The 12,877-nt window shown below is 39.3% G+C and overlaps 1 long non-coding RNA gene across 1 annotated transcript in view; it reads left to right on the top strand.

Annotated features, from left to right (window-relative positions):
* LOC129771849 (uncharacterized) overlaps positions 1–8,268 on the top strand; it is a 76,613-nt gene extending 68,345 nt beyond the window's left edge. The window contains exon 3 of the long non-coding RNA XR_008742489.1: positions 7,555–8,268. This is a non-coding gene — a long non-coding RNA (uncharacterized LOC129771849). The remainder of the gene's footprint in view (positions 1–7,554) is intronic.
* Positions 8,269–12,877: the final 4,609 nt, after the last annotated feature.

Here is a 12,877-nt window from a genome sequence, read left to right as displayed (position 1 = left end):
CAGTTTTCACTTGCACGTTCAGTTCGTTTATATTCAGCAAATTTACTAACAATGATACAATGTGAGATATTTTCCCATAAAAATCCTCAACTGATCCAATTTGACTGATTCCAAAGAGATCTCTAGTAAGAGAAATTTCATCTCTTCGGTCGCTGTAATGAGTAATTAAATTCGATTTTATTTCTCTCCATTCTAAATTTGTGCCGTACAGTGCATATTTGTTCCTCGCACAGAATCAATTATTGGGATGAGATTTTCGATTGATCGTATGAAGGAGTGGAGTTTTACGGGATTGCCGTCAAAAGACGGTAGGTCCCGGAGAATTTGCGGTGTTTGTAGGGATTTGAGGACACTTTCAATTTGTTGTCCTCTAATTACATTGTTTGCTGCTGCTGCCTGGGCGGCGGCGGCTTCGTTCGCGGCTTGCGCTGCTTGTTCAGCTTGTTCTGCTTGCGCTGCGTGTTCGGCTATATCTGATTGTGCGTTATTCGTTGATAGTTGAACGGCTGGCTGGCCGCGTTGCTGACGGGATGTTTATTCGTGGGAGGTTTGATGCTGCTGATGAAGCGAGATACACGCTTGGGGCGGTTGGCGTTTGTTTCCAAGTTGGGTCTGCAGTTTCGTCGTTATATATATATATGATTCTTATGGACTCGGAAACTGCTGAACCGATCGACATAAAAATTTGCCTCCCCCCTCTCTAAGGGGGCTGCCATGCAAATGAAACACAAATTTCTTTATCACTCTAGAATTAAATAAGCAAACGAACCCAAATTCGGCGTTTGGACGTTCTAGGGTGCAATAAATGTTTCTATGGTGGATACAAATGAAAAACCAATTTCAGTATAACTCGAGAATTAATCAAGCAAACAAACCCAAATTTGGCATGTGGATGGTTTTGGGTGCAAAAAATGTTTCTATGTTGGATAGACACTCCTCCCCCTTCTCTAAGTGGTGGGGGGAGGCTACCATACAAATGAATCACAAATTTCAGCATAACTCGAGAATTAATCAGGAGTAATTGTTTCTATGGTAGTTTGACAATCCTTCCCTCTCTTTGAAGGGGAGGGGGACTGAATAACTCGAGAACTTATCAAGCAAATGGAATCAAACTTGGCATAAAAAGTTTTTTGGGGATCGATAAATGTTTCTATGGTGGTTTGACATTTCTTCCACCTCCCCCAGGGGGGATGCTTCAGAACTCGTGAATCAATGTATATTAATAATATAAGGGGCAATAAATGTTTCTATGATGGTGTGACACTCGAGAACTAATCAAGCAAATGGAGCTAAATTTGGGATGTGAGGGTTTTTGGGTACGAGAAATGTTTCCATGATGGTATGACACCCCTCCCTCCTCTTGAATGGAGAGGGGATCCCATAAAAAATATTACACACATTTCAACCAAACATGACAATTGAAAATTTTAAGAAAACTCTGAAGGGAAATGGGAAAACTCAATTCTCATATGTTCTATAATTAAATAGTTACAAGCGTTGTTGATCCAGTCGATGTTTGCGCCAACGAAATTGATTTTTGTTCGAAAGTGGAAATGGATTTTAATTTGATAAAACGCACTCCTATATCGTCTTCTATCTATATGAACAAATATGGATCGCCGAATGTGTTGATAAGTGCAAAGCTCGAGAGAGGAATTGTTCGACTTAGAGCTGTTTTCATTCTATCATATTTTCTGTATCAAACATTTATTCCATGAACGGAGAAACATGTTATTTGCCAGTGGGTGGAAAATCTTGAACGAGAATTGTATCTGAAAATAATCTGCGTTAGGAACTCATTACCTTCACCAGCGACCAATCAGAGCACATGGCGTGCAAGCCATGTGCAGCAATAGGAATGTGCTAAACAAGCACAAATAACGTTATAAAAGAGCCACGACAACGTGGCTCGGTCTCTTTTTCCTTTGTATCGCGTAGTGCTAAGTTTGTGTCCTAATAAATTAATCTTTTTAAAAAGTGTCATTCTCTAAATCCGAACCTAACTCTGATATTATAATGACGATTGGACATATGAACAGCGTTTAGTAAGAAAACGTGGGTGTGATAACGAAAAATAAATTTTGGGCGTGACGAAGTTTGCCGGGTCAGCTAGTATCTTATAAAACTACTGTAAATCATGAAAAAAAAATTATTTAGATGTTTTGAAACATTTGAATACCTGATTTGACACAGGTGCGCTGAACTAGAGTATTGAAGAAGTGGACAAACTGAGATCATATTTTCGATTGGACAAACCAACGTGATTAGTCTTATATTCCAAATGAAAAAAGCATAGTGACACACTCACTGAAATGTCACACTCAAATAAAATCTCTCCTCCGCTTGCAGCTTTTCGTGTATTTCACAAAATTATAAATTGAAGTGAGTGAAAACGTGAAACGGATAAAGATCGGAAATAATCGCCGCAGAATATTAGGCTGTCAAAAAAGTCCTGCGGTATTTTTTTTGAATTTTCATTTGTTCATAAAATTAGTTACAATCATCTGTTTTAAGCCAAATATGCGCCGTTTTGTCCGATGACTTGTTCCCAACGAGATGCCAACTTCATAATACCCCTGTTATAGAAGCTCGCTTCCTTATTGGCAAAAAACTCGGATAGCCAATTTTCACAGGCCTCTTTTTTGGCTAACTTCTGACTACCTAGCTCGTTCGCCATGGACAAAAACAGGTGGTAGTCACTTGGTGCAAGGTCCGGACTATACGGCGGATGCAAAAGAACCTCCCATCCGAGCTCCCGGAGCTTCTGGCGCGTCACCAAAGAAGTGTGTGGCCTGGCGTTGTCCTGATGGAAGACAATGCGGCCTCTGTTTATCAAAGATGGCCTCTTCTTCATGAGGGCTACCTTCAAGCGGTCCAGTTGTTGGCAGTACAGGTCCGAATTGAGCGTTTGGCCATAGGGAAGCAGCTCATAATAGATTATTCCTTGACAATCCCACCAAACACACAGCAGAACCTTCCTGGCCGTTAATGAGGGCTTGGCCACCGTCTGAGCCGCTTCAGCGGGCTTCGACCACGACCGTTTGCGCTTCACGTTATCGTAAGTGACCCACTTTTCATCGCCAGTCACCATCCGCTTCAGAAACGGGTCGATTTTGATGCGATTCACATGCGTCGATCCGTTCAAAGATGTTTTTTGCGTCAACGTGTGTGGCACCCATACATCGAGCTTCTTTGTGAATCCAAGCTTCTTCAAATGGTTAATAACGGTTTGATGACTTATTCCCAGCTCTTGGCCGATGCTACGGCTGCTACTATGCCGGTCTTTCTCGGCTAATTCAGCGATTTTGTCGCAATTTTCGACGACAAGCCTTCCGGAGCGTGGCGCATCTTCGACGACCTCTACACCAGAACGAAAACGTTGAAACCATCGTTGTGCGGTGGAAATGGAAACTGTATCGGGTCCATAAACTGCACAAATTTTATTGGCAGCTTGAGATGCATTTTTGCCTTTGTCATAGTAGTACTGTAAAATATGTCGGATTTTCTCTTTATTTTGCTCCATATTTGCGACACGAACGACTTAACCAAACAAAAAACTGTCAAGGACTATATTATAGCTCATTCCAACAAGCTATAGTATGACTCGATACAATGAATACAACTAGAACTACGCGCTTATAACGACACCTCGCGGAAATACCGCAAGACTTTTTTGACAGCCTAATATTGTTTAGCGCCCTAAAGCTAACTTTTTTGATATTAAGAAACTTTCCAACCGCCAGCAGAGAAAGGAATTTCAATTTCCACATTGTGAAGTGCGGAGTTTCGTTGTTCTATTCCACTTCAGTGAGGGTTTGGGAACAGCAAATGAGCATATTTCTATGCAAACAATGTCACGCCACGTAGGAACCGTTCCTTCTATTCAGCGGAGAAAATGTTGGTCGCCGCCGGTGAGCAGTGGTTCGCAGTATGAAGGTGTGGCTATTTCCTGTGCACAACAAAAACCAGGCCACCTCCGAGGCTGTACAAGCCATCCATACGATGTATGAGCGGTGAACATTATAAAAACAATTTTCGCAGAAACTGCACTTGGCTCTCTAATTCTATTTGATGTGTTTTGGTGGTTAAGCGATATATGGTTCGACGAGCGTGTGGGAATATAAATGAAAAATTTATTAAATTGTTTACTCGTTGTAGAATAAAATTTCATTCACAAATTGAAGTATAAAATTTCGATTACAGCTCGAATGAGAAGAACTATTGTATCAGCACTTGGTTTTTGAGGCTCGCTTTTTATCATTGTGCATCTTATGCATGAACTCAGTTTTTGAAAGATAATTTTGAACTTCATACAACGATCCAGATTTTTGTTAGAGAAACATCCTAAATTGTAAATGTTAATAGGTTTACAGCAAATTGCATTTATCTTGAATGATTTCTGATTTGCTCTACAATATAACTATGATCTCAGTCGCCACAACGGCGATGAACTTCATTTCGAAAGAAACTTTTTTCAAGTGCCTCCAAAGTATGGGTAGACTTATTTAACATTGAATTGGATTGGAACAGAATCTTTACTCAATCAGAATTTCGCTCGAAATCCGCTTATCCGAATTAGGAATATTATGGAATATTACTTTGAATCATTATCGGTCATTGATTTGAAATTTCAGGAAGCAACCAACATAAAAGTTCCAAATTTATTTTTTTTTTATATTCCATCAAGCATAAGTTCTATTCAGCTCATTGACACATCATTCTTCAATCAACCCATCGAAAGATTCTTATTGGAACGAAACTAACAAAAAAAAAGTCAAAGGAGGGTTGTGTCCGAGACACGACCGCATAGTTGACGTAGGATTCCGTTAGGCTATCTGTTGATTTTGGATATGTTTGAAGAATTACATTGTTAAATTCTTTGATAACGATTTGGTGGCCCTGAAAAGGGACGTTTTGTTTGGTTGTCCACTCCACCAGTGTTTACCGAGTGATGATGACAGAAGGATGGTAAACAGACGTTGGATGGCGCGTATTAGATAAAAGATAACCGAATTGAAACGAGATATGACGAAAACCGCACTCTGTGATCCTAGACCAGTGCTGCAATTTGTCACAGTCACTGCGTATATTTGGGCTACTATGACGACCATTGCAACATTACCGCCAAACGACGTGCAACAAAACAAATTCCTTACTCTTTGATGTTAAATAGTTTGTCAGTGTTTTGACCATCAAAGCATGTTACAAGTCAGCGCACTATGATCGTCAAGACAAGAAATACAAGAAATGTCATCTGATGTAATGGAAGTTTACACTTTTACCAGGATGCATTTGTTCACTTTGCTACCTGAATACCATTATTATATAAAATGCCAAAAGTTCGAGGAAAACAAAGGATATAAATGAGTCTAAACGGACTTTCAAATACGTGAATTTCGATATCGGGCAGAAATTTCAACGAAAAGAGAAATTTCTTCATTATTTCAGCATGTAGAGATTGTTCAAGCTTTGGTCAATTATATATTCCGTTGCCTAAAAGGTTTGCAATCTCTCACACGTTATCACGTGTTAGACATAGCATTTACTTCAGTAAATACAAGGAACAACAACCGGAATGAAAATCGAAGCTTTGCTCGATGAAAATAAAATGCAATCTGCGACAATCATCAATTCATTATGGACAATTTTACCGCCTACTTGATCGGTCAAACGTATTGACAAAGCTCAGTAACAGGCAAATTGTTGCGTTGTACTCTGTCAGTCATCATTTGACCGAGATTTTTGCCAGTAGGAAATGACTAGCGAGCCTCGTCAGTTGTAAGTTACATTGATGAAAACATGCAGGTCTGCCCTAGACGAGATGTCTCCTTTGATATGTATGAATGCAATAAAGAGAAAAAAACTCACCAATGTAATATAAGATAATTACCAATACCGAACACAATTATGAATTTTTCTTCTCAGTGAAAACATGTTACATATATGAAATGGAAAAGTTAATTTTATTTTATAATTTTTACCTAATAAGTGTTTATTCAACCCAATGCGAATTTTAATTGGACTAACAACACTAATACTAATACTATATGTAGAGCATATGGGGAATCACTTTTTTTTAATATTTCTTCACTTTTCCAATCTTTCACGCCGTATAAACTTTCCTTGGGTGAAAATGAACACAACAAAACAGACAGCTTAAACCAAACGACATGTTCTCGAGCAGGAACACACCTTGGTTTCTATTTATAAAAAATGAAATAAGTCGTTTCATATATCAAGTTATTTTTAACACAACTGCTACCATATACAATCTTACACTTACAGTTGTGCTAAATTTTTCACAATACACGATCGGTCATGGATATAAAATTTCACGAAGCAACCAACATTAAAGTTCTAAGATTAAATTTCATTTGCTAGAATTAATCGTATCACTCACCTTACTTGCAATATAAAAATGCCCCCGACTTGCATATACTTGCCATGCCGTTTTCCTCCAGACAGCTTGGTTTTGATGTCTCTGTTAGGGAATACATTTCGGTAGGAACAAAAGCTCTTCCTACTTTCATGTATTTGCAATGCCGATTTCCCCCAGGCAGCTTAGTTTCGATGTCTCTGTTAGGGACCCGCCGCATGTGTCTTCAATTTCTACCAATCAGAAGTGGGTATTTCCGTTGGGATAGGGGTTGAGATTTTTCAATTGTTCGTTAGTTAGTTCAATGACATATATTATTTTCTTCAATATAAAATTTGTTATGAAGTGCCGAAATCGATTGACGCAAAAATTTCATCAATCCATCATGAAATGACTGAGCAATAAGCATTTGAAATTGGACAATTTTCACGATGTGCTCGATTTTCGATTTTCAATTTGTACCCCAATATCTTCCCGAAAGACGTAATCCTACGTCAAAAAACACTCGTTCATCGCTCCCAACTTATTTGTCAGCACGTATGCAATCAGCAATGCCCACGCTAGTTACAATGAGCACTATCCATTTGTGCGCGTCGTTAGTTAAACTATCGACCACGAGGGTATTTACATGCTGATTTCCCCCAGACACCTTGGATTTGAAATCTCTGTTAGAGGATACATGTCGGTGGGAAAAAAGCTCCCCCTACTTTCATGTATCTGCAATGCCGATTTCCCCCAGGCAGCTTGGTTTTGATGTCTCTGTTAGGGACCCGTCGCATGTGCCGTCAATTTAGACCATACAGAAGTGGATATTTCCGTTAGGATAGGGGTTGAGATTTTTCAATTGTTCGATAGTTAGTTTCATGACATATATTATTTTATTCAATATAACAAATTGTTATGGAAATTTATTGACGCAAAAATCCATCATGAAATGACTGAGCAATAAGCATTTGAAATTGGACAATTTTCACGGTGCGCTCGATTTTCGATTTTCGAAAGACGTAATCCTACGTCAAAATACAATATGTACGTACAAATAAATATTGCTGAGGTCAATAACTCACCTGAACGAACGAGAAACAATGTTTCTTACACCGCATGCACTACCTAAATTTCGTCGCAGTTATAAAAAAAAAAAATAATGAAAATGTTTCCCTTTCTTCCCCATTTCACAGATTTTACATTCTGTTGATAGTCGTATGGATTGATAACCTGTGAAAGGTGTGATGCACGAAGACCTCCAGCTAGGTGAACTACATCGGGGCATATGTTTGGTATACATTCTACTCATCGTTCCGGATACATTCTTGCAGCTCGTACCAAGCGGCAGCGGCAGCCGACATGAACAGCAGAAACAGTTTCTCAGAAAACCAATTCGAAACTCAATATATACTGCACTGACGATGTTGTCGTGGAGACCGGGTCAGAGCCACAGCATATGTATACATTTCCGGCATATGTATGCCTCTCTACGCAGGAATATGATCCCACGGTTTGCCAAACGATGCCAGACACAGGATTACAAATACGGAATATGATGTATCACATTGTAACAACAAGTGCGGCGTGTTTTAACTCAAGGTTAATCAATACAATATGATGACTCTCGTTAATTTCAATCCTCGGATATAATGGTTAAAACTCACATCGGTTCACAATTTTGAACGAGACGTTTTTCTTCTATTTTCTATTTGTTCCCAAATAGTACTTGTTCCCATAAATATATTCTAGTATTCGTGCGCATGTATTTTTACAACAATTTCAACGGTCAATACTCATACTCACCATATAATCGCTCCAAGTCAATCGATTTTTTTTTGGAAACAGAGGCGAATAATCTGTGAAATTTTAAAGCCTCTATAATTCAAACCATGACTATGATTATCATTATTCAAGATAGATATCGCACACAGTGATGCAATTTTGTTTGGTGGAGGCAGCGCAAAGATTTACATGTCGCCTGGCTCAGAGTGCTTCTGTATTTTTACACCACATCATTTCTGTATCTGAAAATGGGGTGTAAGTTTAAAATTTAGAAAAAAAATCCAAAGATGAAAGGTATATGGGTGATGTTTGTTACTTATTGACCCAATTTTTTTTATTATGGCTCATAAACTGCATTGAAAGCAAAGTATTGAAATCACAAAGATCTATAAATATGCTTGAGAGTCCATCGAATTCAAGATTGGTAAGTTGTTGATGCATGTCACCGGATGGCCGTGAAAGCACTAACAATGTTGTGCTCGCCCTGGCCAACCTCAGGTTCTATTTTGCTACCGTGTTGAACGGACGTGCAAAATTTTTCACCTCACAATTCATTCTCATAATATACGCGAAGTAAGTATAGTACAGAGCGTGAACTGACGGGTAGAAGCAAAACAAAAGAGAAATATTGAGTAGGACCTTCTGCGTCGGTTTTCGGATCGTTATGTGGAGAGTGGTTGTGTATGATAATCACTTACACATTTTATGCATTATTAAATAGATAACGGTGATGGGAGAACAAATAAATCGAGAATAATTTTCACTATAAACACAAAGTACGCTATGTGCATTGGTAAAAAGGACACAAATCATGAATCATGAATCACCCATCTTGATCTGCTTCTACAAAACGACGCAAACGTGTCATTTTCGGGGCCACCAAAACATTTTCCCAAGGATTATTTTGAAAATTGCCTGATTGCATCTGCATACGAACATAAGAAATTTGTATTGAATTGTACTTTTTTTTCTGCTTAAGTTCCAAGTCTAGAGATAAATTTCAAACAGATGGTAATTTTGGAAATTGATCTATTTCGTACGATTGCAGATTCCAGACTGACTGATTCTGCCGTTTCTATCCTCTGTAGAGCCTGTCTTGAGTAACTGTTCACTTATTGTTACAGAGATTACGACTTTCTCTCTTATTCATACTGGATTTATATCAAGAGCATATCGATCGTTTCTGTATGACAATGGAAAAGCTTTCATCTCAAGCTAAGCGTGAGAGATAACGGCGATGAGCCTTAAAATATAGGGTGGTTCTTGAAGTTCCATTTTTGGTGTGAACAGCATCGATTCTGAAATAATATCCGAAGTAATTAACAGCGATTTGATTTTTATAATTGTTTGCTTGAAGAGAGCTTCTGTAAATTTAGGAGCGTGTTCGAGGTTATTGGTATAATGATGATGATGACATTTCGAATTATGGAAGAATTATAGAAATTCTCAGACTTCCAGACTTTCTCAGTTCATTCGCCTCCAGCTTTTAAAAAGGCCAATATGAAAACCAAACTGAAAACTCGGCCTTGAGAAAGGACATTTAGAAAGCCTCACTGCCGTTGGTTGCTAGATTGATAAATCGGTAATTACTTATTGGTGACATTTTCCGATCGATCAATCTATTTTCGTGAATTCGAGCATTGTTTCCGGGTTGAAGTGGCGTCAAAGGGCAACGTATCTCAAGCCGAATGTGAATAACATATTTTTCAGTGAGCTACATTCTACGGTGGAAAATTGAAGGTGAAAATTTGTTCAGCAATGGTTGCTGTCAACGCCGCCACTACACAACCGATTCCGTTAGGATTATCTTTTGCTGTTCTGAGTGTATTTCGAAGCGTCTGAAATGTAATTTTACTAAGTGCCGCTCTAGACAGCAAACAATCAACAGTACAGGTTAATTATGAGAGTTAATTCCATTTGGCGTTTTATTGCTTCACGAAACGAGTCCCTCACTCATTGAAAGCATTCATTTCTATTATCAATGATACCAAAAGTTTGTAAAAAGAGTTTCATTCGTGAATATGTTTGTTTCTCGACGGTTATAATTTCGTAGTCCTACGTCAACAATGCGGTCGTATCTTGGAAACCACCCTTCTTTCTTTATCTTTTTGGCGGCCCGCGACACCACGACTAACTCAGGTTTGTGCCCCCTGTGATAAAAAGGTTGAGTACCGCTGGTCTAAATGTCTCTTGGTTTGTCTTTTTATTATTTTTCCGCGTACGAAGCTCTAGGGTCTAACTTGAATTGGTTTGACATCAGGTGCATTCGCCCCTATCCTTGGAAAAGGCCATTCTTAGAAGATTTTAAATGGGGGGCTTGAGGTTTGGATACTGAATGAATCGTTCGCTTACTATTTTTTTTTCAATATTAGACCGTCAAAGTGATAACTGACGAGTTTCATTCATGCCAAGTCATCTGAGGAGTTGGCAGCACCAAGTTGTCAAGAAATTCGGCAACTATTACACGGGTTTCAATTCAGAAAACAAATTCGCTCATTGTAAAATTATACTAAGAATTGTGTGCTCGGTTGGAACAATTTTGAATCATGATCTGCTGTGAAGTACAGTTAGAAAGTAGGGAAAATTGGAAATATTTCACACGATTATCTGATGCTCAATATTTCCGAATATAATGTTATTCGCAGTTTTTTTTGGCTCCATCAGAGCAAAATCCCTTAATAACTTTGTTCAAAGGACAAATCGCGCTTTCTGAATTGAAACCCTTGTGGTTATAACTTTTTATTTGTTTTTCAGTGAACTTTTTTTTCAGAACGAAACGTCGTGATTTGTCAACTCTTATCTTATTTCTATGGGCAATATTGTGTACGATACAAATAATCTAGCAAATAACGGGTGTTAAATAAAAAATGAGAATTTTTCCAATACCTTTCAGTAACTCAAATAAAGAGCGTAAAATTTTCTTCTCCAAGAAAATTGCTCTTTGGGCTCCCTAGAAACAGTAGGCGTGTTTCGTTTTGCTAGTTTGAATTTTGTCAAAGCAAAGATGGCGTCGAAACAGCACGTGCTCCGCGAACGCATTGTACGGTTCTACGAAACGCATTTCCAGCAAGGAAAAAAGTTCACGGTGGCACATTTTAAGGAAGTATTGATCCATCGGACCCTCAAGATGGAAGGAATCGTCTGCAGGAAGAAGACGAGGTCGCCGGAGTACACGGAGGAGCAGATTGAGACGGTTAAATCACAGTGTCGGTGGATGACCAAAAATACCGCGGGACGTCTTTCGTTCTGGACGACGAAAGCAATTTTCCGCTGTCCAAAACGCATATTCCAGGAAATGATAATTACTACTCCAGCGACAAGTCATCCACACCGCCTGAAGTGAAATACAAGTTCAAGCACAAGTTTGAAAAAGTTTTTTTTTTTTTTTTATCCAAAATATATATTTTTATTAAGGCTCATATGGCGTCAACTTGACGGGGCCGGGAGTTCAATATTTCGACAATGTTTGCTTACAACTATGTTAGTAATATGTAACCGATTACTCGCGGTTGGCTCGAGGTTAGTATTACAAGTGTTCTCATAATTGGTATGTTGCAGTCTTCGATGCTCTGTACGTGTGCCCGACACGGGATACTTCCTTTTGGGATGCAGCTGACCATTAATCAGCAACGCCCCCTAGTCTGTACCCCATATCTAGCGTGGTGCGTCTTCTCGATTCGAGGAATCCAGGATAGAATTGTCACTAGCCGGCGCAAACATCAGCTCGTGTAGAGTTATCATCAGTGGACTGCACAACCTTTGGCCCGTGTATCTGTAAATAGTGTGTGTATGTATTGCCGCGACTAAGTAAAAGTTTATAGATCGGATAGGAGGGATATGAAACAGGGACACAATGAAGGAAACATCATTAAACGTTGACATCGGCGTTTCTGAGGAACAGGTATAGATGAAGCAGAAGATCAGGATCACGGCTACCTAAGATATCCCGGACGGGGATATCCGATTGTCTGCCTTGTGCTCTCAGTGCTCTAGAGAGCTGAGAGCGAGCAGCATGGAACCGGATACACGACCAGACAACATGCTCGATGTCGTGGTAGCCGTCGCCACAATCACAAAGATTGTTTGCTGCGAGCCCAATGCGATAGAGATGCGCGTTTAGGTTGTAGTGATTGGACATAAGCCGAGATATCACGCGAATGAAATCACGACCTACATTCAATCCCTTGAACCATGCACTCGTGGAGACCTAAGGGATAATCGTGTGTAACCAACGACCGAACTCATCTTCACTCCACATGCGCTGCCAACTAACGAGTGTTTCCTGACGAGGAATGTGAAAAAATTCATTATAGGCAATTTGCCTTTCAAAAAGTGTGCCTTCTGAAGCGCCCACCTTAGCTAGCGAGTCCGCTTTCTCATTCCCCGGAATCGAGCAATGAGAGGGGACCCAATAATTTTTCGACCAAAACACTCAATAGTTGTCTTATTCTTGTTAGGAAATAAGATGAGCGTTTACCAACTTTCATTGAGCGGATTGCCTCTATTGAGCTGAGACTGTCTGAAAAAATAAAATAATGGTCGATGGGCAATGTTTCAATGATCCCTAATGCGTAATATATCGCACCCAGTTCAGCGACATACACGGAACAAGGATCTTTGAGTTTGAAAGAGGCACTGGAATTTTCATTGAAGATGCCGAAGCCAGTGGACCCGTTTATGAATGAACCGTCAGTAAAGAACATTTTATCAGATCTAACTTTCCCATATTCTGCC

The sequence above is a fragment of the Toxorhynchites rutilus genome, chromosome 2, assembly GCF_029784135.1.
Source record: "Toxorhynchites rutilus septentrionalis strain SRP chromosome 2, ASM2978413v1, whole genome shotgun sequence".
NCBI lineage: Eukaryota > Metazoa > Arthropoda > Insecta > Diptera > Culicidae > Toxorhynchites > Toxorhynchites rutilus.
Note: the sequence above shows the minus strand (reverse complement) of the source record. Positions and strands in the feature narration are given on the sequence as shown.